This window comes from Canis lupus, chromosome 11, assembly GCF_011100685.1.
Source record: "Canis lupus familiaris isolate Mischka breed German Shepherd chromosome 11, alternate assembly UU_Cfam_GSD_1.0, whole genome shotgun sequence".
Classification (NCBI taxonomy): Eukaryota; Metazoa; Chordata; class Mammalia; order Carnivora; family Canidae; genus Canis; species Canis lupus.
The window spans coordinates 41,382,685-41,408,107 of NC_049232.1; the positions used below are offsets into that span (position 1 = coordinate 41,382,685).

The following is a 25,423-nucleotide window of genomic DNA, read 5'->3' on the forward strand; positions in this document are numbered from 1 at the left end:
ACAGAAGAATTGATTTAAAGAACAAAAATTTATTTGCTCATGGTTTGGTTTCTCTTGAGGTCTCTCTCTTTGGCTTGCAGGGGGTTACATTCCTGCTGCTTCTTCACATAGTCATTCTGTGTGCATATAATCTCTTTTGTGTGTCCAAATTCCCTCTTCTCATAAAGAGACACTAGTCAGGTTGGATTAGGACTCACCCCAACAGCCTCATTTTAGTTTAATCACTTCTTTATTTTTTATTTTTTTAAAAAGATTTTTTTAAAATTTATTCATGAGAAACACAAAGAGAGAGGCAGAGACACAGGCAGAGGGAGAAGCAGGCTCCATGCAGGGAGCCGGACATGGGACTCGATCCCAGTCTCCAGGATCAGGCCCTGGGCTGAAGGTGGCCCTAAACCGCTGAGCCACCCAGGCTGCCCTAATCACTTCTTTAAATGCTTTATCTTCAAGTATAGTCACAGTCTGAGATACTGAAGGTTAAAGATTTAACATATAAATTTTGGAGGTATACAATTCCGTCTATAATAGAGTCTTTCCCAATTTTTACACATATCATTTTTATTAATAATTTATTTGAATAAGGATGAAAATAATTCAGCACATTGAAATTCATTGATGTTGATGCCAGTCTCTTGTGTCTCTTTGTATTTTATTTATTATTTTTTAAGATTTTATTTTTAAGTAATCTCTATGCTCAGCTTGGAGCTCAAACTCACAACCCCGAGATCAAGACTTGCAGGCTCTACAGACTGACTGAGCCAGCCAGGTGCCCCACCTTGTGTCTCTTTTAATCTATAGGTTCCCCTCTTTCTTTCTTTCCTTTTTTAAAAATTTCAATTTATTTGTTGAAGGAATGAGGTGGTTAGTTCCTGGAGTTTTCTGAAGTCTGTACTTTGCAGAATGCTTCTTCATGATGGCATTTAACATTTTCCCCTGTCACCCTGTATTTCTTGTAATTTACTATTTAGATCTAGAGTCTGGATGTGATTCGGGTTTGATATTTTGGCAAAAAGACTTTATAGGTAGCATAAACTTCTACCAAAAGGCACATAATCTGGTTGCTTCTCTATGATTACAGCAGCCATTAGTAATTATTTCTTAAATCTATTATTTCCTTAGGGATCACAAAATGGTGGCATTCTAATTCTACCATCCCTTCTTCATTTACTAGCTGAAATACTTCCATAAAAAGAAAGCTTTCTTTGCTATCTACTGGTTTGCCCTCAGGTACATATAAGAAAGGCAGGATAAGTATTTTATTTTCAAATTTATTTATAGGTTTTAAAAATAATAATTTGAGTTGCCAGCATCTTTCAAAGGTGACTAATGAGTTTTGAATTATTGTAAACTTGTGGATTTGAACATAAATGATGTATTTTTAATCCACTATAATTATCATCCTATTGATGCTCAAGTCCTATTTTTAGCCAGTGAGAGCCTCTGCAAGTTGGTTCCTGAGTCTTTTTAATGTGACTCCATTAGTCTTTGACAGAATCCTTGACTTTTGGTGTGACAACGTATTCCAATTTTATCTTGTATATTTCTTGTACTGTATGTAATATCAACCATTTCTCCAAGAAACATTGGTTCTTTTTAGTGGAGAATGGTGTTTAAAAAGTACATCGTCAGTGCTGGGGATTTTATTGCTACCCAGTAGGCCATTGTATTTCAAAGCCTTTATGTTTACATGTAAGTCATAAATTTAGCTTTTGAACTCAGAATATTTACATCTATTTACACCTATATGAATGTCCAGGGGGCTGTTGAAAATTCAATGGTATGGGCCTTTTGGCCTGCCTTTGAGCCCAGAGATCCCCAAGTCATTGTTACAACCAAAAATACCACTGAAAAATATCCAAAATACCCCATAGAGTGGCTCCCTTAGAAAAGTCACTGATTTAAATGACACATGGATAGAGGGAGATGAGATCAAAGAGATGATTTAATTATAAAATCATAAATCTTCTGCTCTTATGATTCATCTACCCCCCCCTTCTACACACCCGTGACTGAATCCACACTTTGTATGTGGTAGGCAAGTTGAAGTTTTTCAGGTATATACATGGGAGTATACTGTACTCAGTTCATAAAATAGTTTATTTCCTCATTTTATCAAATTTTATCTTCTCATTGAAGCTTGTTCTTGAATAAAATTATCCTTTATTGTTTAAGCATGGTCAGGGACACCTGGGTGGCTTAGCAGTTGAGTGTCTGCCTTTGACTCAGGGCATGATCCTGGAGTTCCAGGTCAGGTCCCGCATTGGACTTCCTGCAGGCAGCCTGCTTCTCCCTCTGCCTATGTCTCTGCCTCTCTCTCTGTGTCTCTCATGAATAAATAAATAAAATCAGTCTTTAAAAAAATCAGGCCAATCTTGGCTTGTGTACCTTATAATACCTGTAATGTACAGTTCTTGTTTTCCAGAAATTTCATGATGAAAGAGCCTTCTCAAGTTGAAGACAGTTCAATAGGTCATCAGATGCCAAGGAGGACGACATCAGTATCCAAACATTAGCTACTGAAGTGACTTTAGCTAAAGCTAGACATGTTGAATAACCCAGTGATATAGGAGTCAGTAATTATGTGTGAAACTAAGTTGTGTATCCAGTCTTCTCTCTCTTTTTTATTTTGGAGGTTTAAAATTAATATTAGGATTAAGTGCATCTCACAACTGTTACTATTGTAAATAGTAAATCGAGAGGGGGAGTGAGAGGCTGAGTTAGTGGAAAACATTCTCTCAAAGTAGAGAAAGACTCTGGGACCTTAATTCCTTGAAAATGTGCTGAGGGACACCTGGATTGTTCACTTAGTTAAGTGTCTGCCTTTGGCTCAGGTCACGATCTCCTGGTCCTGGAATCAAGCTTTGTGTGGGGTTCCCTGCTCAGCTGGGAGTCTGCTTCTCCCTCTCCCTCTGCCCCTCCCCTTGGCTCATGTGTTCATGCACTCTCCCGTGCTCTCTCTCTCTCAAATAAATAAATAAAATCTTAAAAAAAGAAAATATGCTGGAAAGATCAACAAATTGAGAATTTTACTTTATCTTAATTTTCTTTTGAAAATTGTTATTTAGCATAAATTACATATTTAATTTGCTTTTTTTCCCCTCAGAATTGTGTTACTTCTGAATGATGTTATTTTTTTGGAAGACTTATTTATTTGAGAGAGAGAAAGTACATGCACTTGGGTGCACACATGGGGTAGGGAAGGGCAGGGGAGAGGGAGAGAGAATCCTTAAGCGGACTCTCTTCTGAGAATGGAGCCTGATTTCGGGCCGGATCCCAGAACCTCAAGATCATGACCTGAACTGAAATCAAGAATCAGTGGCTCAACCGACTGAGCCACCCAGGCGCCCCTATGTTGAGTAATCTTCTATTAGAGATAATTGATACATATCCCATAAAGTATATTTTTTTCCAGAGCTCTTGCATATAACCCATTCTATAAAATTTAGTGATTTTTTGGAACTTTTTTAATTTTAGGAGGCTACTTTGTTTAAATAAGGCATGTACATACACACATGAACACCTATACACATATCTCATCAGAATCAATTAGCTTGAAGATTTGGTAATCTGATATGCTGTGGATCCAGTCCTGCATTCAGCTTTCATCTTTATAAGTCATTGTGAATTGGAACCTGAGTTTTCTCTCATATGAGAAGAAAGCACAGACCCAACCAAATAATTCGTTTTTGCATGGCCCAAGAAACTGCATAATCAGACATTAAGACCCTTAGAAGAGGAATGTTAGCCCTATTTCCATTCACTCCTCAACCTTCTATAACTTGGCTTTCACACAGAATTAGTAACCAATTTCGCACAAAGTGAAGTAACTAATTGCCAAGGTAACCAATGGCTTTCATGTTGCTAGATCCAGTAATCCCAGCCTTCATCTCTTTCAGTTTCTTTTCTGCAGCTTTGGATTCTGATGAACCCTTTTTTCTTGCTGTTCTAAACTTTCTCATGAAGCTGTTCTTTCATTTATTACAGATGACATATGCTATGCATGTGATGTAAACAATACCAACATGTTTACATCCTCCTAAAAATATATATATTTTAAAGATTTTATTTATTTATTCACGAGGGACACACACACACACACACACACACACACAGAGAGAGAGAGAGAGAGAGAGAGAGAGAGAGGCAGAGAGGTAAGCAGAGGGAGAAGCAGACTCTCTGCAAGGAGCCCAAAGGAGCCCAATGCGAGACTTGATCCCAGATCCTGGGATCACGACCTGAGCTGAAGGCAGATGCCCAACTGCTGAGCCACCCAGGCGTCCCCTAAAAATATATTCTTAATCTACATTTAGTTCACCCATGTTTTTAGTAACAGTGCTAAAATAAAATCTTGAATTATTAGCTAGTAAAATATTTACTTATCCATTAAAAGATCGGATATTGAACCCCTACTAAATATCAGATACTATCTGCTAGATTCAGGTGATGAGCCAGTCAGAAACTATTAATTACAAAACATGATAACTGCCGTGAAATAAGAGACCTAGATGCTACTTGAATGCATAATCGGTCTGGTGGTCAAAGAAATGGAGGGGTTTAAGATCTGTAGGATTATATTGGTATTAACTAATCAAAGGTATGGGGCAGTAGTTGCAACGAAAAACATTCCAGGTTCAAGGAACTGCACGTGGCAAACTCTGAGGTGGGACAAGGAAGGCATGGGCATATTGAAGGAATTATGGTTGGAGCATAGGGATGGAGGAGAATATGGCTGGCTATAGTTGGAGAAATAAGCACTGCAATATATTGTAGGGCTGTATAGGCCATGTGATGCATTTTTATCTTTATCTTAAAAAAAAAACCTGGGGCACCTGGGTGACTTAGTCAGTTAAGGGGCCAGCTCCTGATTTTCAGGTCATGACCTCAGGTCATGATCTTGGGGTCCTGGGATTGAGTCCCGTGTCTGCTTAAGGATTCTCTCTCTTCTCCCTCTGCCCTTCTCCCACTCACTCATGCACTCTCTCTTTCTCTCAAATAAATAAATCTTTAAAAAGGAGAAACCACTGATGGATTTGAGCAGAGAAGTGATATGATCAGATTTTCAGTTAAATTAAAAAAAATCACTTTACATGCACTTTGGAGAATGGTTTGGAGGAGCTAGAGGATAGATTATGGTAGTTTGGAACTAAAGCATTTGCATCTAAAATGGAAAGAAGGAGAATCCCTTAAGATCTATTTAAGAATAACTTCAACAGAGTTTAGCAATAAACTTGAGATGGCAGATGAGGAAGAAGATGTTAGGTAGGTTTGTATCACTAGAGAGGTTGGTGATTATGGCTGCCAATATAGGGAACACTGGATGAGAATGCCGTTTGAGGTGAAGATCATGGGTTCAAGTTCAGAATGCTTGAACTTGAGACATGGTGATATATTTATTTTATTTTTAAAATTTTTTTAAAAATATTTATTTATTTATTATTTATGATAGACTAAGAGAGAGAGAGAGAGAGAGAGAGTCAGAGACACAGGAGGAGGGAGAAGCAGGCTCCATGCCAGGAGCCCAACATGGGACTCGACCCCGGGACTCCAGGAACGCACCCTGGGCCAAAGGCAGGCGCTAAACCACTGAGCCACCCAGGGATCCCCAAGACATGGTGATATATTTAGATGGAAATGTTTAATGTTAGAAAGATGGGTCTGTAGCTCAGAGAGGAGTGCATATTCCTAATATGGACTAATTTATACTAATAAATGAAGAAATGAATATTTCTGGCACAAATTTTAGCAAAGAAGATTAGTTTACTTTTCAATTAATTCTGAAAATATTCTACCAAAAATATTTGATACCACCTCTTCTGTCTCTAAATTTGCTCATTTTGAAGATATTTTTCATAATCCTTTACACTTTTAATCCTACTTTATTTTAAAAATTGCACATTCAACATTTTATTTGATTACTTATATATAAGGACCAGTTCTCAAGACATAAACATAATTCAAATGAAACTTAGAATAATCTACTGAAAACAATTCACAGAACTAAATAAAAAAAAAAGACAGGAAAGAGTATTTACTATATAATGGTCCTGATAAGAGTGTCTTCTAAAATTTCTTTCTCTAGACTCCTAACTCTGGGAAACGAACAAGGGGTAGTGGAATGGGAGGTGGGCAGGGGGATGGGGTGACTGGGTTGATGGGCAGGCACTGAGGGAGGCACTTGACAGGAGGAGCACTGGGTGTTATGCTATATGTTGGCAAATCGAACTCCAATAAAAAATATACAAAAAAAATAAAACCTCAAAAAAATTTTCTCTCTCTATATTTACTCTTACCAAATGAAAAAAAGTGCAAAACAAAATTATTAGATAATCACCTAAAAATAACACCCTTTCTGAATGAAGAATTTTTTCATGGTTGTTCTTTTCTATGTACAAGCTGTATTAATTATTCCATTCATCTAGTAGCTACTTGACAAATATTTATTGAACATCTGTTATATGCCAGACACTCTTTTAAACCCTTAAGATACATCAGTGACAAAACAGTAAAAGATGCCTTTCTTCATGACTTTTATGTTACAGCAGGGGCAGCAATTTCTGTTGTAAGGTCAATCACATAATAGGCATAGCACTTAAAAGAATGTTTCATTTTTTTATAATAAATTTATTTTTTATTGGTGTTCAATTTGCCAACTTACAGAATAACACCCAGTGCTCATCCCGTCAAGTGCCCCCCTCAGTGCCCGTCACCCATTCACCCCACCCCCCGCCCTCCTCTCCTTCTGTTTCATATTTTTATATGACATTATCAAACATACAGGGTCTGGCCTATGAGAAATCAATACCCACATTACAATAAGACTTCTTTTTAAAAAAATATTTCATTTATTTATTCGTAAGAGACACACGGAGAGAGGCAGAGACATAGGCAGAGAGAGAACCAGGCCCCATGCAAGGAGTCCGATGCAGGACTTGATCCTGGGACTCCAAGATCATACCCTTGGGCGCCCAAACCACTGAGCCACCCAGGCGTCTTCTAAAGACTTGTAAATAAGACTTCTAAAATAATTTTTATCATATGAATGAATCAATAATAGAACCAATTCCTCAATAATCATAAACTGGTTACAAAGTGATTGTTCATCTCAGAGAAACCTTGGCAGAACTAAAATAAAAGTTTTAAGAAATAGACTTTGGTACCAAAATAAGGTATGTTAGGTTTAGATTTTTCATTTTGCTACTTCCATACTAAATGCATACTCACAATTCAATGCTGAAAAACTAGATATGATTATAAATCAAGGCATAGTTGAAATGAAAGTTTAGAAAAAGTATCATAAGCCAAAATTTAGTATCATTATGACGGCAGCTTTAGAATTTTAATTTTGACACCCTAGTCTTGAATTGTATTTGATGTGGTTATAAACCTAGGCAGTGTTGAAATGAAGGTTTCAAAACAAATTAAAATAAAGAGCTAGCAAAACATAATATAAAAGCATTGTGATATTAATATTCCCTGATTCAATTGAGCAATAACTTGCTTTCTGTTACAAAATGGGTAGTAGATAATTTGAGTATAGAAAGTAGTATTTCCTATATGAGACACTCCACTCTCTGCAATCTCTTGAATTCCACTTCCTCGTTAGTGAACTATATAACTTTAGCAATCAGTTTTATCAAAATAGGGCTTTAAGTCTATTTTTCTAGCTCTAAAAATATAAAGCTCAAAGCTCTTCTTGAAAGAGAATTAAACATATTTCAGTTACCCTTATCACTTGGAATATCTAGTTTCAGCCAAAACTTACATGTCATTCTGAAAAAAGCAAAAGTGAGATTCTTCTTTTGAGGAGAGACTTTACAGTTAAATAGGTGTTTGCAGGTGTATGGAGCTCATGGGTAATGTACTTCTTCTTTGCTGATAGAATTGTCTGTGGTTGGGAGGTCATTCAGGGGAAGTGGTGAGTATGACACCTCTGCCTGGGCAGAGCCCTAGGTACTGTTTGAATCTTATCTTCCTGTTTGCTCCTCAGCTCCTTGGAATGAGTGGGGTGAGAGTTTGGGCCAGTAGGTAGTTGCTTCTCTTGTTCTATTTACTGTATGTGTCCTGTCTGGATTTTTGGCAAAAGGCGACTCATTCTCTGACCTTGTTTCGAATGCTCTGGTGTTGATATATTTTCCTACATTCCAGAGGAAAAAAATTGCAATACCAAAATGTAAAAGTGTGTCTATTTATGTTCTTTTCCCATTCATCAGTTGGTGGGCATTTGGGCTCTATTATTAATAAAATATTTATATCCTTTATTTCCTTATGCATTTTCTTTTCTAGTAATATATTAATAATAATTAGAATTTATTAGGGGCTTACTGTGTGCTAAAATGTACATATATTATTTTAATGAATACTTCTCCTATGAGGAAGTTTGTGTTATCATAGCTTATGAATAAGGAAACTGAAGCTTAAAGAGATTAAATAACTTGGCCAAAATCAATCACACACACACACACACACACACACTGAGATACTACTCAGCCATCAAAAAGAGATCATGCCATTTGCAATGATGATGTAGAGAGAGCTAGAATGTATAATGCTAAGCAAAATAAGTCAATCATAGAAAGCCAAATACCATGTGATTCCACTCATATGTGGAATTTGAGAAACAAAATGATGAATATTCAGGAGGAGGAAAAAGATAGGGGGGAAACAAATCATGAGACTCTTAACTATGGAGAACAAACTGAGGGTTAATGGAGGGAGATGGGTGGGAGATGGGATAGGTAGGTGGGTGTTGGGTATTAAGGAGGGCACTTGTTAGGCAGAGAACTTGGTGTTACATGTAAATGATGAACCACTGAACTCTACTCCTGAAACCAATATTGAACTCTATGTCAACGAACTAGAATTTAAATAAAAGTAAATAAATGAAATAAAAAATAAAATCAAGTCAGTAAACTTTCATAGCTTGATTACCTTGATTACCTTGATTCAAGGCATTCTGTGGGGGCACTTAAACAATAAAATGACAAATAAGACACAGAAAAAAAATACTAGGGGAAGGATTCTTTGTGGGCAAAACATTTAGAATTGGATTTTCAAGTGATCATCCCTCTCTCTCTTTTTAAAAAAGATTTCATTTACTCCTGAGGGGCACAGAGAGAGAGGGAGAGACATAGGCAGAGGGAGAAGAAGGCTCCCCGCAGGGAGCCGGATGTGGGACTCAATCCCCGGACCTGGGATCACGCCCTGGGATCACACCTCTACCACTGAGCCACGCAGGTATGCACACATCTAACAAAGGTTTGGCTGTTGGTCCCAAGGGATCATCTCTTTCACCATTGTAGTTAGGTTTGCTCTGTTGGTAGCAAAGAATGTATTTAGTTTCCTTCTTAAACCAGTGTCTTGGAACATGAACAGGACTGGATGCATTTGTGAAGCATTTTTCATTTTATGCAATCATTTGTATATCATCATGATGTTTGTGCCATTCTCAGACCATCTGTTACTTTCTTAATAGTTTTCTTCAGATTGACTTACCTTTTTTCCAACCTCATTTAAGTCTCATTTGAGCAACATTCGCTATAAAATCATGGGTTTGTTGTGCAAATTATGTTTTTCTAATGCACTCTAAAGACAGATACCTTTAAAAAATTTCACCTATAGTCCATATACCACCTATAGTCATCTGGAGTACCTCCAGTGCTATGTTACTGCGTTTTGAGTAACACTGCCACACATTATAGTCCTTGGTCTTTGTAATTGTTATGTGCAGTAAACAGAGAAAACATAATTATCTCCATTTCAAAGATGAGAAAATCAAGTTCATGGATAAGGTCTTATAGCCAGTAAATTTCCAGAACTGGGCCTTGTACTCGTGCTTTCTCCTTACCAACTCATTGTTTCTATTATACAACTAACTCTTTTAGGGAATGAAAACTTAAAACTAAAAATAAACTTTTATCTATTTAGACCTGACTATTTTGGAATTTTGTGGTAATTTGAATAGCAATAAGATGGAAAAAATAGCAAAGAAAAGGCGAGTAGATTGCCAAGTTATATTAGGCAGTCTCAAAGATAGCCCCTGATTAGATTATCTCGCCTACTAGTGTTCATGCCTTATGTAATCCCCTCCACTTGAGAAACTGCTTTCTAACCAATAGAATATGGAGGAGGTGTCACTTCCCTGCTTAGTTTGCAAAAGATTGTGACTTCTGTCTTGCTAGAAGTCTTTGTCTCTCTTGCTTTGATTTTGATGAAGCAAGCTACCGTAAGAGGGGGGGACCCCAGAACAGCAGCAGCAGGGAACTGAAGCCCTCTGTTCAACATCCCTCAAGGAAAGGAATCCTGCCAACAATTCCATGTGGTTATTTGGGAAACAGAGCCTTCCCTAGGCGAGCCTTCAGAGGAGACCCAGCTTTGATGGATGCCTTGCCTGCAGCCTTGTGGGAGACTGTGAAGCAGAAGACTCAGTGAAGCCTTACCATAGGTATTTTAAATGATTCATTTTGGGGGAATTTGGTTGAGCGGGGGGGGGGGGTGGGAGGGGGTTAATCTGTTATTCAGCAATATATAACACAAGTCTAGAGGACTCATTTCTAGAAGTGATTTGGTGGAGGTGGAACCAGGTTATCACTGCTGTGCATGGGCCCCAAGTTTGCAGTTCTATTGAAGTGTGATATCTAACACTGGATGCTTTTTCTTTCTCTCTTATTTTCCTATTCTTTCCTCCATACCCTCTCTCTTTCACTTCTTCCCTTTATTCCTCCTACTCTTTCATACCTTTAACTGATAGAGCAGTTGGAAACTGTTCTCATCTATCCCTTTCCACAATGCCCTGTGCCGGGCTTCCTATGTTGGTTTCATCGTGCACATGTGGTGCACACATCTTACAAAGGTTTGGTTGTTGGTATTAGTGAATTACCATGGAGTTGATTCAGTGCTATCCATTTCATTTTGTTTTCACTTTTTTTTTTTGGTATGTTTTCACTTTTTTTAATTGGAAGTATCTTTAGTCTTCTGTGGGCTTTGTGTATTCATGTCCTGTCTCTTTTCCTTTGTAGGCAATTTATAGCACTGACCTCTATCAGTGCCTCTCACTGACTTTGATGTGAAGATGATTTTTCCTGCAGTTACTCTTTCTACAAAATTAAAAATGTTGAGCATAAAGAAATAACATTCACAGTTTTACATTGACTTACTGATTTCCTGTGGTTTTTCCATCCACCACACTACCTGAAAGTTTTTGCTTTTGAGCAGTGTTTTCTTCTGTTTGACATGCAAAAAAGCTAAAGGGAATTACCCAAGGACCCTTCCAAGTGAGTTTATCTATAGAAAACCTTGGAAATAATCTGACACTAGCCTTGATAGATGAGGGAGGGGTGCCATATGTGAAAGAATAGAGTTGGTGGTGGGGAGGTAAACATATGGACAAACTTGAATCACAAATTTCTCACTATATGCCAGCAACATTTAATAATAGTAGTCCTAAACACACACACACACACACACACACACACACACACACATAAATGAGTCACACTATAAAAACTTTTAACAAGTGCTGGCAAGTCAGATAGCAGACTCACCCCGAAACCTGTCTCTCCAATAAAAACCTCATAATTAAAAACAAGGCTGTCCATAAATCATAACATATAATAACAATTATACGCAACTGGTACAAGATTTGATTAGAAAATTAACACTTAGCTTTCTCAGGTGAAAATTCTAAATTTTCCTCAGAGTGGAAATACTTCTATAATATGTGGCCAGCAGGTTATCATCTATTGCTGAACCATGAGATGCTTCTTTGTCCAACTGTTACCACTAGGTGGTAACTGAGGTGATACAGTTTTACTTGTCTTTTAAGAACAATACTAGTGTTTGGCATGTATTGAGAAAGTGCCTACAGTGTGCTAGATACTTCGTTAGGCACCGAATGTCTCATTTTCTCTTCTTTACACCCAGGGAACAATTAACTATATATTAGGTCTATAAAACTGAGGCCTACACTGGTTTACTGATTTTCCCAAGTTTGCAAGGGACCAAAATAGGATTCGAATCTGAATCGGCTTGGTTTCCCCAAAGGTGCTCTTTCCAACAAAGGTGTGGCCTTGAGAAAGGACATGAAATTAATGTATAGGTGGAAGCTGGTGAATAGGATATAGCTGTGGCCTTAAACTGGGTCTTGCTGAATGTGTGGTAGAATGGATGAGAAGCCTCTTCTCTGTTGCTAACTTGGGAGAAGTCAGTAACCCAGCAAAGCTGGGTTCTTGGATTTTTTTGTTTGTTTGTTTTTTTGGATGATAAGCTGAATCAACTCAATTGGTTATTATCTGATGTACTTTCATATTAAAATTACATTATTCTAGTCTATAAATTTACCCACTCAGGTTTGCATCAGTCTGGCAAGCCTACACCCAATAAATCCTGATATTTGTAATGTTTCCTTCAAATTTCCCCTATGGCTTGTGAGCAGGGGTTGAAAATGGAATAGAAGCTCCATGAAACTATAGCAACACTTTGTCCTTGTGTTCTCCTCTCTCCCTTTCTCTTAGGCACATTCTTGGATGAATTGTCCTGTGAGAAGCTGAGGTGAGGAGAAGCTGGAAGTAGAACTGGGGAGAGCTTGAATAAATTGGTCAGTGAAATTTAGATTCTTGTTTTCTAAAATTCTCTTTCCCCAACTTAGTTTTTAGGAACTGGAAGAAAGCTGCATGTATGGATGGAATGTCTTAGGGTAGTTGTTCACAAAGAAATTGATTGCAGTGAACTCCCACTTGTAAGAATTTCATAATTCTCTGAAAATGTTTTTTATACTCAACCTTCTAAAGATTCTTAATGGCACATTGAAGATCAGAGGTTGACAAAGTTTTTCTCCAAAGGGCCTGATAGGAAATTTGTTTAGCTTTTGTGAGCTATATGATTTCTTTCACGACTACTCAACTCTGCTGCTGCAGCACCATCTCAGCCATAGATAATACATAAATGAATGAGAATGTCTGAATTCCAATGCAACTTTATTTACAAAAACAGGTAGTGGGACAGATAGCATACTAGCGTCATAGTTTGTTGGTGGTGACCCTTGGTACAGTGGAAAAAATTCAATTAGGGCTTGGTTATGGTTCTTTCACTCCAATTGGGTATTTTGGGAGATGTTAGTTTAGATTTATATAGGTTCATTATCTGTAAAATGGGGATAATAAAACCTACTTCACAAGACTTACAAAAATTAAGTTATGTAGCTAAATATAGTAAACTGGCTTCCTTTTCAAAAAATTACATTTAGTTTTTATTGTAGAACCCACATATCAGGGCAAAGTGTTGCACGTACAAATATAAATTATTTTTGGGAAAAAAGTTGTAAAAACACCCCCCCCCCCCCAAACTCAAACCAAACTGCACCTTCTTTAGTTATGTTGTCCTGACCTGGATCCATATTGGCAAAGGAATTCTGACCTCTGAGAGGGGCCTCTTGATGGTGGCAGCCTCAGCCCTGGGCCTCTGTAAGACAAAAGCCACTGGAGTGATGGCAGCCTGGGGACTGAGAGGGCCTCTGCTCCCTGCAAGTTGGGGTCTTGGCCCTGGCTGGCAAGGGGACATTCCTAATTAATCAAGATCATTAAAATCTTGCAGTCTTCAAGAATCTGAGTAGGTGGCAACTGCTAATGACTTTATTGTTTTGTTCCTTTTATTATTTCTTAAAAGCCCCTTCCCCAGCTCCCATGCCCCTGAGGCAGAGGAGGCACCAACCCAGTCTGCAGCCCTGACCTCTGGCCTTGGGTGCAGGCTCCAGGAGGACAGAGGGAGTGGGTGGGTGCCTTCCTATAGGGTGACTTAGAGAGAAGACCCAAGCTGGCCAAGTAGGAGAAAGGAAAAGGTAAGGAAAAAGCCAAGAGATCAAAGGTCGTGATAACTAATGATGACTATTATCATTATAGCATTATTACTTTAGTTTCTTTTAGAGGATTTTTGTTGTTGTTGGTTATTTAGTTTAGCTCATGCATTTACAGTAAACCAGTAAATGCTGTTGAGGACAGCTGAAACTGTGTTTTCCTGGTTCATCATTGAAGATTCTCTTGTGAGAATTAGAAAATTGTTTTAGAGAGTATTGGTACTTATTTCATACTAATTGAGCAAAGACCATTCTCTCTTAGGTTTAGTTTTTATACTTCAAGCCCTTTTTAAAAGAATTGTACAGACATGGGTGTATCTGTTTGCTTTACTTCTGTATTTTCCTTGTTGGGTAATCATGCATATGTTGATTGGCATCAAACAGAGATCTCACCTATCCCCATGGCAGTGAGCTGCTGCTAACTTGAGTTCAGACTAGCCCTGGTGGCCCTGTGAGTGGGAGAGTCTGGGTGTGTCTAGCTTGGGCTGTGGCACCAGAAGAGGGTGGATGCACCTGTTGTACTTGTGTAATGTTGGCACCAATAGTGGTGCTTCTCTGAGTATTTGCCTTGGTAAAAGGTCACTGGCTGATTTGAGCTGTTGGGCCATGCCCCACATCCCCAGTGTGCCACACTGGCTTGCTTTCTGTGGCATTTTGCCTCATTTCTAGAGGTGAGTTTGACTCACAGAAGTAAGACTCTGGCTTTTTGTATTTCTAAATTTTCCTGGAACCATATCCAAGGCTCTTAAGTGATTGTAGGGAACTTAGCTAGAGAGAATTTTTCACTAAGGGAGAAAATTATATAATCACAATAAAGCACAAGCCACAGGGCTTGTTGTTGACTTACCATAAATATAAGGGTTACAAGTAACAGAAAACTTTCAATTCTTGCTATTGGAAGGTTTCTTTTATTGAGCCCCTTTCTCTCTTCTCTTTTTCTTTCTTTTTTTTCCCCTTGGAATGAAGAGTCAAGATAAATGACAATAGATCTGCCTTAGGCTTGTATAGGGGTACGGTATCAACTTAATAATTGAAGTGGGGGCAAAATGTAATTTTCTGTCTTGAACTGAAATGAGAGTGTTCCCAGGCTCATTGGATTGAAGTCTTTAAACATGTGTTGACCTGCAAAAGTGGCTACTGAGAAAGGGCCTGAAACAACCTAGTAATATTTAGGGAAAATATAAAAAATCTTTGTACATGGCACTTCAAGATAAAATGCATGTTTTTTTGTAGGTAAAATAACAATCCAAACACCCCAAGGTTTTTAAATAAAAAAATCCACTTTAAATCAATATAATTCTGGAGGTATAACATAATAGTTGTAAGTAAAAAGTAGATCATAGTTTACACTTTATTAACATATTTTGTGCCATTTTCTGCTTTACTTAACCTTTAGAAAAAGTCTTTAAATTGTGCGAAATACCAAGGCAAGTTTATAGCCTGAATTCTTTCTTCCTGGCTGTTTTCTTTTACTTCTATACGTATGAAGATGTTTCTCTCCTAGAGCTACATCATTCTTTTAAAATTACTATATGAGATAATCTATGATTTATTTATACTCTTCTACTAAGATTATTTAGTTGGTTTATTAGTTTACTTAGGAAAGTTTAGAGTTGCCTGCTCATGACAAAGTTAGGAGTAATACATTGATTTAATGGAGAGAGTTTTCTTCTATATAATTCCTCTGGCTTCTTACATAACTTTGGGAATGACCTTATGAAATAAGCCCAAATTGCCTTTGGAAAGGTATTTTAGGTTCTTATATCTCCTTATTTCCAGATCTATTTCCATGGCTTTAGCAGCATCAGAGCAGTATAGGTTCAGTTCAAAATTCAGCAGAAACTACTGTTACGGCTGGATTCTGGTCAGACAAGTTGCCACTAACCCAACTGTGGGGTGGGATCTTCCACGCTCTCACATCAACATACCAATTTGGCCTTAGCTCCTTTTCCCCTGCTCTTCCTCTCCCTTGATTAACCCCATATAATCACGTGTGTACATGTCTGAATGCAGGGACCATGCCTTATTCATTTTTGTATTATTCAAGGGCCTGGCTGAGAGTCATTGCTTAAGAAATGTGTACTAGAGAAATATTTACACATATGCTAGACATTCTCATTCAGATTCCCATCTCTGAACAATTGGAGCTGAGCGTTTTGGATAGGATAAAATAGAACTATGGGCTTTAGGTACGTACTACCTTTTAAGAGCTGCCATGCCAGTTCAGAATCCCCTGCAATTGTCCAGTATGAACTCACTTCTGTCAGTAACCATGTCTCAAATGCGAGATGACTCTTATCCTGGCATGTTTTGGCAAGAAAGAACTTTACCTGGTTTGCCTAACCTACACTGGCTTCTAGTTTCAACAAGAATTGTTTACATGCATTTAGTTTTAGCTCTTGGGCTATAACATGTCATTGTTCTTTTTACTCACCTCCTCCCCTTGCTTTTGGAATCAGGACAGGCATCTTCAATTCTTGTTGTTCCTGTTTGGTGTGCTCTTAGATGGATTTTAGCTTTGTCCTTCAGCTCTCATGGCACTCCAAGATATTTTTGAGTCATATTTCCTGTATAAGAAAATATAGACTATGTCATCACAAAGGGAAATGGGGACTAGGGGGGCATTATTTAAATCATTCAGGGAACTCATATCCTGGCTTGAAGGAAAATTAAAGTATTTGGATTACTTTATCTCATTGGATTGTCCTTCTTTAGTTAACTTACAGGATAATGCATATCAGCTCTTATTCAATTTTATCTGTCACTGTCACAGTGAGTCTAGAAGAGAAAAATATATTTGAGACTTACTTTAAAAAAAGTCATTGTTAGTAGAATTAGTTTGATTTCCCCCTGTATTTAGAAGAGAATGAACACCCTAGAAAAATAATAACAAACTTTCGGCAAAACAATGTTTTCCTGAATATGCCGTGAAAGGGAAAGTCCTCACAGCAAACTTGCAGAAGTGCCCTGAAAAGTCTCTTGCACAATTCTGTTTCTTTATAGTACTTACACAATCATATTTCTTAATGACGTTCTATAAACAATTCTTTTGACAAGAAGCATACAGTTGTAAAAATAAAGAGATAACTTTGGCAGAAAATACATTAATGATTTTCTACTTCTATACTTCTATGACAGACATAAAATTATAGATTTTTTTAGTACCATTTTCCTGTTGATTGTGGAGGACACAGGAAAAGCAACACACAGTAGGAAGTATCAGTTCGCCACCTAGAGGAGAGATGTGGAATTCAACATTTCTCCAAACAGCTTCAGGAGGATTCATTCATTTATTCATTTGCTCACTCATTCATTCATTCAATTATTTACTTATTTAATTATTAAAAAAATAACTAAGTACTTATTAGGCTTAGTTATGTACCGGTACAGATTTGATAATCTAATCAAGAGTTATGAGCTGAAGGAAAGCATGCAGTGTATCTTATTTTAATTGCACAGCTGCCTCTCTTTAAAATCTTTTATTTTGGGGCACCTGGGTGGCTCAGTCAGTTAAGCATCTGCCTTCACCTCAGGTCAGAATCCGAGGGTCCTGGGATGGAGTCCTGAGTTTTGCTTCCTGCTCAGTCTGCTTCTCCCGCTCCCTCTGCCCCCCCTCCCCACTCTTGCGTGCCCCTTCTCTCTCCTTTGAAGTCACGCTTGTTCTCTCTCTCTCATGCTTGCTCTCTGTCTCAAATAAATAAATTTTAAAATATCTTTAAAATCTTTTATTTTTTAAAGAGTATAACTCAAATATCTGGACAACTCAAAATATCCATACTGTGAGGTATACTACTTTTAGTGGTCGGGTCTACTTTTAGCGGTCTAATAAAGCTTTATTGTTTTTATTTGCTCATCTCTTTACAGTTTACCTGTTAGCCTCTTCTCTATAAAAATTAGGAAATGGGGGGGGCGCCTGGCTGGCTCAGTGGTTGAGCATCTGCCTTTGGCTCAGGGCATGATCCCAGAGTCCTGGGATCGAGTCCCATATCGGGCTCCCTGCACGGAGCCTGCTTCTCCTGTTCCTGCCTCTCTCTCTGCCTCTCTCTGTGTCTCTCATGAATAAGTAAATAAAATATTTTAAAAAACAAAAAACCAAATTAGGAAATAGAGTCTCAGAGAAATGAAATAACAAGCTTAAGGTGTCACAGGTACTTCACTCTAGTGTCAGTGTCTGAACCCAAGCCAGTCTAATACCAGAGCCACCACCCTACTCAGCTCTACTCTAACCGAGACACTCACAAATGGCTGGACTGCCGCTGTTGGGGTGGCCAGTGCTTACACATTGAAAGAAGATCATGGCCAGCAGCACATCCACAAAACAAGCTTGGAAGAAGCTTTATGAAGCCAATCAACTGGACAGAGTCTACTAAAGATGGTGGGATTGTTCATAGGTATGAATTCCTTGTGCCCTGAGGAATGAACTCCAAAACTTTCCTGAGATGGTCCAGCCCAGGCAAGAGTAGACAGAGGGCTGGGAGCAGTTGGTGTGTATGAGTGCCTCCTTTGCAGTTGGGTGTCTAACATCACTAGCCCCCACATCTCTGCTTATGTAGAGGAGGAAACTGAACTACACAAAAAGTTTCCTGAATTCCAAGGCCACAAGGTAAACCTTGGTGCCCGAACTAACCCCTAAGCTTTCTGATTTTTTTTAAGATTTTATTTATTTGTTTATTTGAGAGTGAGCCAGAGAGCACAAGTTGGGGGAATGGCAGAGGGAGAGGGAAAAAAGGCAGGCTTCCCGCTGAGCAGGTAACCCAACATGGGACTCTATCCCAGGACCCCGGGATCATGACCTGAGCCGAAGGCAGATGCTTAACTGACTGAGCCACCCAGACGCCCCAGATTTTCTGATTTCAATCCAGCATTCTATCATTTCTCACTGCCAATAACATCAGCTTTGCTTGCTGTGACTTTTCTCGTCACTCCTGTGGTTTTATACCACTCCCTCTCTCTCATTAAGTAACCTTGTCAAGACAGAAATTCCCATGAAAACAGAAAACAAATATAGCAGAGACGTTGATGGTATAGGAGATAAAACAGATACAGAAGGAGTGTTGCCAAGGGGTATCCTTCAACGCAAGAAAGAAGGGCTATATTTGGAGGGAAGGAAATGGGGGAAAATTAAAGGCAGTCTGTGCTGAAATGGTGAGGAGAGCAGTTATTACCTGAGCCTCTTCGATGGGTGTGACCCTGAAGACTTGTCCATATGGTGGACAAAAGCATAAGGCACTGTGGAAGTTGTCTAGCTGTTGGGATCCTATTGTAAACCTCTTTTTTTTTTTAATTTATGATAGTCACAGAGAGAGAGAGAGAGAGAGGGGCAGAGACACAGGCAGAGGGAGAAGCAGGCTCCATGCACCGGGAGCCCGACGTGGGATTCAATCCCGGGTCTCCAGGATCGCGCCCTGGGCCAAAGGCAGGCGCTAAACTGCTGTGCCACCCAGGGATCCCCTCTTTTTTTTTTTTTTTAAGTGAAGAAAACTCTGATCAACCTCTAGTTTGTTCATGGAGAGGACTTTGCCCAGATGTACCCAGAAAGTTTGAGAATACCACACGAGCATAACCCTGAGACAATTTTTCTTTGCCAGGAAAATTTGCTTAAAAAGGAACACTAGAATCTTTAATTCTACTGCATGGACATGTGATAATAATGTGCATGGTGACCTTCTATTGTAAATTTGAAAGACTTAACCTTTCTGCATCTATTGCTGAGGGACAAAGGAGAACATTTTCTTAGGGCTTTGAACTACTTCATTTGAAATCTGACTGAGAAAAGAGAGCATCAAGGACTGTATCTTACTTATTTTGTAACTTTCTCTGCATCTAGCAATTTTTTGAGGATTAATAAAGGGTGCTGCTTTTTAAAATTCCAGGTATTATTATTCAATAGATTTAAATTATTTTAAAGACATTTGAAAGAGTTTACATTAAAAAATTGAATCAGTTTAACTTATATTTCCCTCTAGTTGAAAATTCACAGACTCCTGGGGCGCTTGCGCGGCTCAATCTGTTAATTGTTGGACTCTTGGTTTCGGCTCAGGTCATGATCTCAGGGTGGTAAGATTGAGCCCCGAGTTGGGCTCTGTGCTCAGCAAGGAGTCTGTTAGAGATTCTCTCTCTCTCTCCCTCTGCCACTCCCCCCCTGCTCACATACACCCTCTCTCTAAAATAAATAAATCAAAACTTTTAAAAACAAACAAAAAAAGAGAACTTGCAGACTCCCAAGCAACTGTTTTCTCTCTGAAAAAAAAAATTCAAAAATCACCCAGAAGTAAGAGGGAGTGGCCCTGATCCCTGTGCTTTTATTTATGTGTGGTTAAAGTTCAAATTTCTCAACATACCATAATCTCAGTGTACTGGCCAAATTCCATGGTGGATAATTAGATCTAGTTTACCAGCGCAGACATGGATGTAGAGAGAGAGCAGTCACACTGTACTTCTGGGAATCTATTAGCCAAGTTGACTGTGTTTGACACATGAGTGGTGGGACTCACCTCACTTGCTGACTGGACTTGCCCAGCAGGTTCTACAGGTGAGATCACTGCTTGGCTGGCTTATTGCTGGACCTGGTAGGCAGAAGAGGCCATGAAATAAATGGCTTCACTTTGGATCTTGAAAATTCTCTCTTCCTTCTCTTGCCTTCTCCTGCCAACTCTCTATGGACTGAAGCATTCATTAATAAATTCATTCATTCAATAAATATTTCCTGAAAACCTATTATGTGTCAGGTATTGACCTGGGCTCTAGAAATATAATAGTGAACTACATATTTTCTACTTACAAGGACTTAATAATGAATAATTATAATACCCAGTGAAAAAATTTTCTATTGACAGATCTTAGTAATCCAAATCTTTATTATTTCTGTCTTCAAAAAGTAGGAAGTACGCAAATGCTCTTTGGAGAGGTGTGGCATAGAAATGTATTTATAGATTTCAACATAAAACTAATGAATGAATGAAGACCGGTTCATCTGTCATTGTGAGTTCAGTTAATCCTGCCCTCCCTGCTGTACCCTGACTCCACCTTGTCCAGTGCCCTCCCCATCATTACATGTACACATGTATACACACAAATACAGTTTCAATTGTCTTCAAATCTATGCAGCATTCAGTTGTCGAGCACATATTAATATACTCACCTAGATGGAGACTGAATTTACCCTCAAGGAACTTATAATTTAGAAGGTAAGACATTTGCCTCTTTCAAAATGTGACACTACTTCCCATGGCTTAGATTGTGAAAACAGCTGTTGGTGCTTTAGTTAATTGATTCCCAAGCTTCAGTTCATGTACCACCTTCATAATTTTTTTAGATTTTATTTTGTTTTTAAGATTTTATTTATTTATTAGAGAGAGAGAGAGAACGAGAGAGAACATGAATGAGAGAGGTGATGGAGAAGCAGGCTCCCCACGATCAGGGAGCTGGATGAGGGGCTCAAGCCCAGGACCCTGGCGTCATAACCTGAGCTGAAGGCAGATGCTTAATCAGCTAAGCCACCCAGGTGCCTTCCATCTTCATAATTTTTGCTATAGTCACATACCACCTGGGCCATTATGCCTCTGTAAATATACTGCTATTTTAACTTAAATTTATTTAATAATATCTTAAATCACTAGGTTGATGTGCTAGCTCTAAAATTTTCGGATATACTTTAATATAAATATGTGACTACTAAATTAAATATGTGTTACATATATATTTAATATATAAATAAAACAAATTAATTATATAAAATAATAAATGATATGTGATATAAATAGAAAATAAATATATACAACATATATGTTTCTATAATATATGTATTTAATTTAGTATTCATTTATTAGTACAAATCAGTACGTATTAGTACTAAATGAATGAATAAATGCCTTGGGTCAGTAGGACAGAGATTAGCAACTGGAGAAACAGAAAATCAATAACTAAAGAAAAGAAAATGTGAGCAGCCTGGGTGGCTCAGTGGTTTAGTGCCACCTTCAGCCCAGGGCGAGATCCTCCAAATATATATATATGTATATATATACCCAGATCTTCTTAGGTACTCTCAAGTATGACACATATCATAGCTTGGGTGGTTTTACAAAAGTAGGACCCACCTTTGAGAGTGAAGAATGTCAGGAAAAATGCTTAAGTGATGATAATAATCATAGTAATGGTCATGAGAGCTATTATTTATTGGAGGCTTTACCTATGTCATTTAATTTTATCTTATTTAATCTTTGCTCTCTCACAGGCATTCATATTACAGAAATGTGAGACAAAAGGTCAGGAAAGAGGGAAGAGTAGAAGTGAAACCTTCTTGTGCCTTGGGCAGCTATAACCAACCCATGTCATAATGTTTTAGTTTTTATTCTTTTCTTTAGTTGGCTATTTCATATCTGATTTTTTTATGTAAACTAAATGTAGTGGTGGCAAATTAAAAAACTTTTTAAAATCAAATATATTTGTTAATCAAACAAGATAATAACCCCAGAAAAAGGATGTCAGTCTAATTATACCCATTCTAGGAATGCAGGATCCAGTAAGAGAGTGAGATTAAAACACATTTTCCTTTTTTTAAAAAATATTTTATTTATTCACGAGAGAGAGAGAAAGAGAGAGAGAGAAGCAGGCTCCATGCAGGGAGCCCAATGCAGCACTCGATCCCTGTGGTAGAACTCGATCTCACGTCTCTGGGATCAGGCCCTGGGCTGAAGGCGGCGCTAAACTGCTGAGCCACCCAGGCTGCCCACATTTTCTTTTCTTTAGTTATTGGTTTTCTGTTTCTCCAGTTGCTAATCTTTGTCCTACTGACCCAAGGCATTTGTTCAAAAGCCTTTGCACTCTCTGGCACAAGTGCCTAACTTACTAAAAACAAAATTCTTATGGCTTTCTGCTAAAAAATAGTGAAACAAATATTATTCTAAACATAGCATGACAAAAAATATATTTTTAAAGATTTTATTTATTTATTCATGAGAGACACAGAGAAAGAGAGAGTCATAGACATAGGCAGAGGGAGAATAAGGCTCCTGACAGGGAGCCTGATGTGGGACTTGATTCCCAGAACCTGGGATCATATTCTGAGCCAAAGGCAGATGCTCAACCACTGAGCCACCCAGGTGTCCCTAGCATAACAAAATATTAATGCTGGAAGAGACATACAGGACCTAAGACAGCTCCCTTACTTTACAGAGGGAAAAAAGTTGAAACACAGCAATAATTATGGAGAACTTCCCTGTGTTTTCATAGTTGATATTGTCATCATAAATTTTATGACATGCATTTGTTATGTTGTTTTTTCTTTTTGCATGCCTGAATTTTGCTTCCAACACATGGTGAACTCCAAGTATAAACCATGTCTTATTTGTTTCTCACTCTGCATTTTTAGCAAAGTGCCATGTACTTGGTGCTGAATAATCATCTTTCAACTAACTAAATAGTAGAGTATACCTCATAAACCTATCTTTTAATTCTTCTTTGACTGAACTTTCTAGATACTTACACCTCATTTAGCATTCTGTTGTTTATCTTCCTGTAAAAGTGTCAAAGACAGTGAGTGCATTTGAGAGGTACTTTGGTGAATAATAAAGACTTAAATAGCTGGAATAGTATGCTGTCCATTGTCACGTTTATGTATTCTGGACCTAAACGATAATATTTCAGAATGGTGGAAACTAGAAAGATGAGAAATCTAAAGGTACATGGACTATGTTGATTAAATATTTTCATTGGACATTTACATAAATGGTGGGAGCTGTAAGAAATAATGCATTTTTTCAGATTTTATTTATATATTAATGAGAGACACACAGAAAGAGACAGAGAGACATAGGTAGAGGGAGAATCAGGGTCCCTACAGGGGAGCCTGATACAGGCAGGACTTAATTCCAGGACTCTGGGATCATGACCTGAGTCAAAGACAGATACTCAAACACTGAGCTACTCAGGTGCCCCAGAAATAATGAATTTTATCTTTAGCAATTATGGAACAGATTAGCTAAAGATTATAAGGTGCTTAGAAAAAGATTAAAATATGAGTGATTTCATATAATTAAATTATCAATTACTCTGATTATTTTTCTCTTTTCCTCAAGCTTTATTGAAATATAGGTATACAAGACCTGCACATAATTAATGCATACAATTTGATGATTTTGGACATATGTATACATTTGTGTAGCCAAACTCTGATTATTTTTCACAGTAGTTTAATTAAAGTACAACTTTAGGTTTGTTAGTATATTTGAGCATCAATGTTTAGAGGTTTTACCCCTGGCTTTCCCATAAAGGTTCACACAGATTTTTTGTTATTATTCTGTGGATAACTGAATTACAGCATAATAATTCATTAAAAAAAAAAACACGTTGGTTGTCAACACTTTTTGGTGTGAAGTATACTTTAAGAATTGTTCTATTTCCAGGGCCCTGTTTTTACTTGTGAAGGTCAGTGCATCCTCCTTTTTAATCCTCAAGATTGTTTTTTTATAGCTTGATGAGATATGACATATTGCTCTTGCCTCCCCCTCCTTCCGGTACCTTTTTCCTCCACTGTTGTTTTTTTTTTTTCCCCTTCCGGTTCCTCCTGGCATCTGGACTTCTTTTTCTGCCAAATGAGTCAGTTAGAGTGGAAATGTTGAACCCACATTTTTTATCTTGGCTGGGAAAAGAGGTTCGAAGTTAAAACGTGCCTGGTGATGTTTCACGCGGATCCGTCACACAACCCTCCTGACCTTCTCGTGAGAACACCACTCTGTATCCAAGACAAATTGCCAAATGATCCACCACTGCACGTACCTGTCACAAGCTCAGTGCTCAGGAAGCTGTTCTTTAAGGAAAGGAATAGAAAAATATAACTTATTTATTTGTGTATGCTTTTTTCTTAATACTTCATCCCCTCCACAAAGGATGTAAGTGGGTTTTACAAACACAAACAATACACTAGGATTAAGAGTGAAAGGAAAAACATGTAGATTTTTATTTTATTTATTTATTTATTTAAAAAATATTTATTTATTCATGAGAGACACACACAGAGAGAGAGAGAGGCTGAGACACAGGCAGAGGGAGAAGCAGGCAGGCTCCATGCAGGGAGCCCGATGTGGGACTCGATCCCGGGTCTTCAGGATCGCCCTGGGCTGAAGGCGGCGCTAAACCGCTGAGCCACCTGGACTGCCCAAAACATGTAGATTTTTAAAAGGGAAAGGAGGAAACATGGGCATATTTATAAAATGAAAATGAATTGTTTGTATTCTAGCATACAGTAGCTGCTGTATTGAATGTTTTTATTAGATTTTATTTATTTGAGAAAGAGAGAGCATGAGCAGGGGGAGGGGCAGAGGGAGAGATAGACTCTCTGCTGAGCAGGGAGCTGGATGCGGGGCTTGATTCCAGGACCCTGAGATCAAGACCTGAGCCAAAGGCAGACACCTAACTGATTGAGCCATCCAGGTGCCCTGAGTGTTTCTTATATATTAGACAAAACACTGATCAGAATATCTAATCAGATTGAATGCAATAGTCACTGTTTTGAATTTGTTTAGATTTTGTAGGTGTAGAAATCAAGGCTTCCAGTGTTTAATTCATTCAACTCCATAC

The 25,423-nt window shown here is 38.1% G+C and overlaps 1 long non-coding RNA gene across 22 annotated transcripts in view; it reads left to right on the top strand.

Annotated features, from left to right (window-relative positions):
- The first annotated feature begins 9,172 nt into the window (after nucleotides 1-9,172).
- Nucleotides 9,173-25,423, top strand: part of LOC102153066 — a 125,531-nt gene continuing 109,280 nt past the window's right edge. For 17 of the 22 annotated variants that reach the window (XR_005366819.1, XR_005366830.1, XR_005366820.1 and 14 more), the window contains exons 1-4: nucleotides 9,173-9,234; nucleotides 10,290-10,441; nucleotides 11,016-11,270; nucleotides 12,510-12,592. This is a non-coding gene — a long non-coding RNA (uncharacterized LOC102153066). The remainder of the gene's footprint in view (nucleotides 9,235-10,289; nucleotides 10,442-11,015; nucleotides 11,271-12,509; nucleotides 12,593-25,423) is intronic. The other 5 variants (XR_005366826.1, XR_005366827.1, XR_005366834.1 and 2 more) reach the window with 3 other exon arrangements.